Consider the following 7,973-nt stretch of genomic DNA (forward strand, 5'->3'; position numbering starts at 1 on the left):
TTTCTGTAAGCACTTTGAAGGAGGTTCAGGCCCGAATCGAAGCTGCTACCTCCCATTATACGAATGAGGCCAAAGAGGATATTTTTCCCGCTTACACTGAGTTTGAGAGTTTTCATTATCATGCTCAAATCCCCATTTCAGACATGGCGCTTCTGGCGGGATTTCTGATGTTGTGGTTGAAATGATGTGTCGTCCCCACCAGGCCAATCGATGCTCTTGTTACTAAAGTGATTTACTCGGCCGTTCTCTTGGCGCATGGGAGGCCACTGAACCTTCTTTCTGCCATGGCGTGTTGCCTACAGAATGGGTTACGCGAATTAGCATTGGATTTTGTTAATGTTACGGAGGTGGAGTCTGGCGAAGGTAAGACTTTTAAAACTACGAATCCTTGAGTAGCACTGCCTTATACTTATCTGATGGCTTGGTATGTGTCCCACTGCCCCTCATTGATGAGTGAGGCTTCTCCTCAGGGTGATTCATTCATCCCACTCGTACAACGACTGGAATCTGCAAAGTGGGAGGGGACTTACATGGTTAGAATTCGCCAGATCTTATCGCGGGACACCAATTATCATATTTTTTGTTGCTTCCCTGATTTTGAAGGTAGGGAGTACAGAGCGACGTTCCAGGATGTGGCAGGTCCTAACGAATTCACTCAACTAAATGGGGGTGTTTTCCGTTGGCTGCTCTACATCAGGCCGAGCTACTTGATTTTTCAACAAGGCGGGAAGTGATTCATTGAACCCTACCAACCATATAGGTTTGCTCAACAATTTGGGTATGACCAACTATATGTCGGGAATGCTCGCCCTCAACTGGCAATTATGAGCAATCTATATGAAGGGGCAAGGGCCTGGTACTATTCGGTGGCTGGTTGCACCAAGGCTATCTTCAAGCTCCCCCATAAGATGCCCAACTCCTACACCTCCATGAGTTTCTGCAATTGGTATTTTGCTGCTTCTCAGATCTTCGGCTACAACTTGAATACATCTTGTCTGAAGGAAATCAGACGTATGTATGCTTCAAGAAGGGGGTCTAAGACATCTCGTCAGAGAGGAATCGAATAGTACTTATCTTTTGAGGACCCATCTGCTGAACAAGAAGAGGAGCAAGCAGCTGAGCCTACTCTAGTGGAGGAACCCCGAGTGATTAATACTCCCACAACAAGGGCGGCTGAAAAGAGGAAACTCTCAGCAGATGAAACTGGTCAATACGATAAGCAGACTCGCCGAAGGTTGATGGTTGGGTCTCCTCCTGCTAAAGGCCTGCGGAAACGAAATTGATGGCCGACGCTATCAGAGCTGTAGAAGAAAAAGAATAGCATGAATCTTCAGTTGCAGGCCTACCACATAGAGTTGGGCTCCGTTTGCGTGGTCTAGCCCTATCGAGTGAAGCTTCCTCTTACCATCCTTCCGAGGACGGAGAGGATGAATTAATGGCTATAAATGCAGAATCTACTCCTGTAGTAGACTCTCCTAAAGCTCCTGTGTTAGAATCAAAGGGCCGTGGAGAGAATCTATCCCCTCCTCCTTTAGTACTAATGCCACAGGCTGGTGGTTCAAGTCTTAGTCCGACAACGGGACTTATGACTAAATCGGCTACCGGCACAAGTCTTCCTGAGTCTTCAGCTATACGTGATGACAAAGAGGAAGTGGATTATGAAGCCTCCTTGACCGATGATGTAGCTGATAGAGATAGAGATAATAAGGATGCTGGAGTTGGCAACATGCCAGGTGATGACGAGGAGGAAGAAGAGCATGATTCTATAGAAGACATCACTTCTTTTGATGATGCTCCCAAGGTCCCGTCCAATAAGGCATCTGCTTATCTTCCTTTTTATATCATCGGTAAGCCTGGTTTATTTCGAATTTTTTCACGCATTCTTTCTGTGTTCCGACCCTTTTTGCGTGCAGGTTCACCTACTCCCGAGACTACCACCGTAACTCCTTCTCCGGAATAGCAGCTCGTGCAGGTGTCAGCTCCTTTGCAAGAGCAACCTTTGCCTGGTTCATCCACGGCAACTGTTTCGCTAGCAGCATTGATAAAGATGTCACTTGCACCAACAGGGGTCGTACCAAGCACATCTCAGGCGAGGGCAATGATGGCCTTGACCTTAAGTCCTTCCCAACTGAATGTTTTAATTGCTTCTGCAGCCTCGGCACCTAGATCGCCTGCTAGCCATCACTTTGACGCACCAATCTCAATGGCTAGGGGGTATCCCCGACTACTATTTCAAGTCCCGCGGGCGCACCTAAATTCCTTCAAATTTCTTTGGGATACTTGAACAGTCTCGGGAAGAAGGTGATTGAATTTGTGATGGATGGTCAGGGAACTTTTAACTCCTTCCGGCCTCTTCTAGAGGCAAGCTTAAATGGAGTTAGAAGTGTGGGAAACACTCAGTGGTTTGAGCGCTGTTCAGAAGCCATTCTTCGTTTGGAAGCACATTTACAACACTTCAAAGCCCTGGGTTGCCGAGATATTCAGCCGCGAATTATGTCAACTTTGGCCGGCCTTCAGGTTGAAGAAGTGGCTCACCGAGAGGCGATAGAACGGGATCTGGCTGAAAGAGAGCGTCAGGTCACAGAGCTTTGAGAGCATAATGCTCGGAGACGAGAGGAGTTGGAACACCCGACTGCTTCCATGAACTTGCTTCGTACACGGCTTGTTGAAGCTGAAGCTAAAGTGATGCGATTAAAGGCTCAACTTTCTCGTGAAGAAAACATTGTCAATATCCTCAGCACCAAGAATGCAAACAGTCTTTTGGAGTATCTTATGGAGGCTCAAGCCCTGGAACGTGCCAAGAAGGACGTAGCGGCCGTCGTCGTGCCGAGTGAAGATGAATTACAGGCGAAGGCTGAGGCCATGGTGTGGGTTAATCTCGAGGAGGAGTTGACTGAAGTCAAGACTCAACTTACCTCCTTTGATTTGATGTGCGAGTGAATCTTGACTTTGTAATATTCTTTTCCATAAGAACAAGGCCGTTTTGTATCGCTTTCTTTTGGCTTCTGAATAAAAAGTGATATTGGTTTCTTATTATTTCTTGCATGTAAAACCCCGTATTTTTGTTATGAAGATATGTGAATTTTTGGTGATAAATAATTTTTATTATGATAAATAGCTTGAGGTCATGGATATACTTGATAACAAGCTATTAGAGATGTATGAGGGTATATGTATAGAGTTTTGTACATGGGTGTTTGCAGATAAACAAGACATGCACGAAACTGGATATTATCTGCTTAGTAGACTTATCAGTCGACTAATGAGTCGACTGATGTGTCGACCTATGAGTCAACAGACGAGCTGTTTTCGGGGTTGTTTTCAGTTGCGGGTTTGGTTGGGTTTTGTTCGGGTTTTAACCATATTATATATATATTCTTTTACCCGAAACCAACCCCAAATCCATCAGATCTCAAAGAAACCCTAACCCCTCTCTCTCCCTTCAAACCCTAGCTTCGTTGTTGGAGATTTTTGGGGAATTTTCAGAAGAATTTTGCAGTAGGATTTTGTGGTGCTGTCGAAGGAGGATCGATTCCTCGAGGGTTTAGGAGTTTTGCAGTACATCAGAGGCGATTAACATCTCGCCCAGCCCTATACCAACTGTTTGTATAATTTTATTGAGTTTTATTTCGGATTTATTGAGCCTAAATCATTATTTGTAGATCTTTATAGCATATGATGCGAGAAATCAAATTTTTAGTTTATAAAAAGCTCACCAACAATTTTTAATACAGAGATCTAGATCTTAAACCACTTTAATAAGAGATTAAAGTTCCATTTATTGTCTTTAAAATGTTTAAATCATGTGTATACTTATTTCGGATTTTTGGTGATGATTTTACATATTAAAATGCTGTTTTAAACTGATTAATATATGTTAGAACATGTAATATTATGCTTGGGATATAATGTTTTTTGCAAATAATATCATATGTAAGAAACTGGAGATTTGTCTGCTCAGTCGACCTACCAGTCGACTTATCAGTCGACTTATGAGTCGACTGATGAGTCAACCAATGAGTCGACTGACGGGAATTTCCAGCTTTCCTTATTTCTCTGTCTGACCAGTCGACCAATGAGTCGACCGATGATCCCAGTCAACTCATGAGTCGACTAATGGGGAAAATTCCAGTCTTCCTTGGTTTGGATCTGTTTGGGTTGTTTTTGTTTAACCGAAACCGTTTGTGTATGTTGACTGTTGTTGCGTGCTTCAATGTGCACGAGGATTCATCTCGAATATCTGGTATTAGAAACTATTGTTCATCATGTATTTTTACATATGAGATGACTTGTGGACACGAGTTAAATTTGCACACCGAGACACTATTGTTCATCATGTATTTTTACATATGAGATGACTTGTGGACACGAGTTAAATTTGCACACCGAGACACGTGTGAAATTAGTGTATATGCATCTTTTTCATGACTTGTGGACACGAGTTAAATTTGCACACCGAGACACGTGTGAAATTAGTGTATATGCATCTTTTTCATATACTACATTTAGTCCATATGTTGGACAATTATTATGTGTAGTCCATGTGTTGGACAATTATCACATTCAGTCTATGTGTTGGACGTTCATTTTTCAGTCCATATGTTGGACATTCATTTTTCAGTCCATATGTTGGACAATTTACATATGCAGTCCATGTGTTGGACATCCATTACTTCTAGTTTAGTCCGTGTGGTGGACACATGTTTAAACATTGAGTATGATACTTATACTTACATAAGCTGGACATGACACTTATGTGGGTTGTGACATGACATGGTATTTGAGTTCTGAGATGGGTTAGTATTCTTTATTTTATTGTTTCATGTATTAGATTTTAGGGATTGGTATTTAGGGATTTACAATTTGAGATACAAGGTATATACATGAGGGTTTCCTTGTTTGGATTATTTCGCTCGACGTACCTATGCTCGTGTTGTAATTTCCTAAATACGTATTCTCTATATTATTGTTCTTGTATTAGATTTTGGGGATTGTCATTTAGAGATTTACAATTTGAGATACAAGGTATATACATGAGAGTTTTCTTGTTTGGATTATTTCGCTCGACGTACCTATGCTCGTGTTGTAATTTTCTAAATACTAAAATCCTTTTATTTTTAGGATCAATGTATTTATGTATATATGTATTAACTGTATTTTCTATATACAACGAGCCCTCTCACTCGGGGTTGGTTGTGATGTTGCTCGCTAGCGTTTTGACGCTCGTTATCCCTTCCATTTTAGGTAACGAGCCAAGTGCTCGGAGAGTCGCAGGTTGATGGCGATGCACTTTAGTGATTCAGCTGTCTATTATAGATATATTTTATTTTGGAGCTCCATTGTAGACTTTTGTTTAGACATTTGAGGATTTTATTCTAGAAGTTGTAAAGGCTGTGTGCCTTATTTCCTCTACTCAGACATGTTGTATTTGAGACTTGTTGAGAACTCCAGTTTATTTTACTTCAGACATTGACTTTGTATTTCTGTATGTTGAATGATAAAATATTAATTTAATCTCTATCATTTCATCAGTTATCTCTTGTAGTATCTTATACTTGCTTTTGTACCTACACCTGTTATTGACTCTACTAGAGAGATAGTAATTGTGATGGTGAAACATATTATTGTACGGTGTGGTGCATGGTAGGTTTGACATTCTTAGTTTTACCTTGGACTGCAGTCTTGTGTGAACCCAGGGGCGTCACAGTTGGTATCAGAGCTCTAGTTCTAATATCCTTAGGACCATTCTGGGTCGAGTCGTGGAGCTAGGTTAGAGTTTCCTAGTATTCATGTTAGAGTCCGCTAAGGATTTCCTAGTATGAGTGAGGATGATATATGTGTATATCTCAAAATTTGAGGACATTTTTTTATAACAACTATTTTTGTGTAAATTTAAAGTATTTGTAGGAATACTAAATTGTTGTGAAAATCGTATTGTGATACGTTATATATATATATATATATATATATATGTGTGTGTTTGCTATCTCATTTACTGTGATAATTAAGCTCTCCTTTTGATATTATAAATATGGAAACGAGGATATGGTCGAGGTAAAACTCATACCTGGAGAGCTGGGCATGCAGAGCCAAGCCATAGCAGGCACCATAGTATTTGATCGACTTCATGACAACGTTAGCAGCAAAATCTTTCAACACTTCTGGAGCAAAAGGTGTATCTGTTTCCGTCAGTAGTACCACTTTCAGGAGTTTCGTCACCGGTTGTACCCGTCGTGAAAGTAAAGAGGCAATATTTATGAAGACACCACCACCACAATCAGCTGTTTATAGAGCTGCAGAGCAGGAGTTAGATGTACTCAGCATTGAGGACATAGCTGGATGATAGCAACGACATCAAGATTTTTGTCGGGGTAGCAAATTATCACCTATTTGGGAGAATTTTTGTCAATACTTCAACAAGCAGTCAGAGATAGTCTAAGTAAAGAAGGGAGATGTACCTGTAGTGAAGAAAGAAATCAAAACTAGAATAGTGACAATGACAATATAAGAAAGTAGCACAATATGATTCGAGAGCGCCAAAGTAGCGCAGAGTTCCGAGTACATGCTACAATCATAACAAGATCGAACAAAGAGCGAAAGATTTGTCGCAGTACACAAGCAGGAAGCTAATATGATAGAGTTCACGGTCGATAGTCTCAGAGTCACAATTTCGGCCAGCAGTGGGGGTATAGAGACACTACTTGTTAATCCGAGGATTTAGGGGCCAACGGGCCAAATTTGCATTAACCAGAAGATTGAGGGATAGATTCGTACAGTTCAGGAGGTTCCTCAGGGGCAGATAGTTCCGTATTCTCTAGCACTAGCAGTAGAGCAGTCTTCAGCCATAGGCAGAGTATATACGGTAGTACTACGTGACCATGGAGCTAGCGGAGCAGTAGTGGAGGGTACATTCCTTGTGAATTCTTTTCCCGCCCGTATTTCTCTTCGATTCGGGAACTTCGAATTCCTTCATTTCGTATGCTTCTATGACTAGACTCCAACTTTTAGCTTAGTCTTTAGACACCCCTTTATCAGTTTCCACCCCTTTAGGTGATGTATCACTTCTGGAGAGCGGTTATAGGAGGTGTACTATCAGTTTAGACGAGTCGAAGTTCGTTGTCGATTTGATAGTGTTGCATATGTCCGGGTTTGATGTTATCCTTGGTATGGATCGGTTATCTTCCTACCATGTTAGTATTGACTGCTTTGTGAAGACAGTCAATTTGCGAGCGTCCGATGGGTCCGAGATGATTGTAGCAACCTCTCAAAGCAACCGTTTTGCGGAGTCGTTTCTGGCGTACATCGAGGAGGTGATGCGACGGGATCAGAGTTTTGATTTATTGAAGACTAGAGTTGTCTCAGAGTATCAGGATGTCTTTCGGGACATACCTGGGTTACCTCCTGTGTAAGAGGTCGAGATTTGTATTGAGTTGTAGTCGGGCACAGCCCCGATATCCCACGCACCCTATCGCATGGCACCAGCTAAGATGAGGAAGCTTTAGACCCAGTTGGACGAGTTATTAGCTCAGGATTTTATTCTTCGGAGTCATTCTCCGTGAGGCGCGCCGGTCCTCTTCATGAAGAAGAAGGATGTTGTAATATAAAAGTAGAAAACCATAAACTAATATTTAACAATCAAATGAATTGAATGTGCCTCTAGTTAAATGTACTCGTTACTATTAAATGAACTATCAAATCGAATATAACTGAATATTTGGACTTATAAATTATTAATAAAATACTTATAAATAGAAATATTTATAATATTATGCACACAGAAAAGATAATACAATGTTGTAATATAAAAGTAGAAAACCATAAACAAATATTTAATAATCAAATGAATTGAATGTGCCTCTAGTTAAATGTACTCGTTACTATTAAATGAACTATCAAATCGAATATAACTGAATATCTGGACTAATAACAATCAAACTATTTGTTAATTATTTGGTTTGTTTCCACCCCTTCGT

Source organism: Asparagus officinalis, chromosome 5 (genome assembly GCF_001876935.1).
Source record: "Asparagus officinalis chromosome 5, Aspof.V1, whole genome shotgun sequence".
NCBI classification, from domain to species: Eukaryota; Viridiplantae; Streptophyta; class Magnoliopsida; order Asparagales; family Asparagaceae; genus Asparagus; species Asparagus officinalis.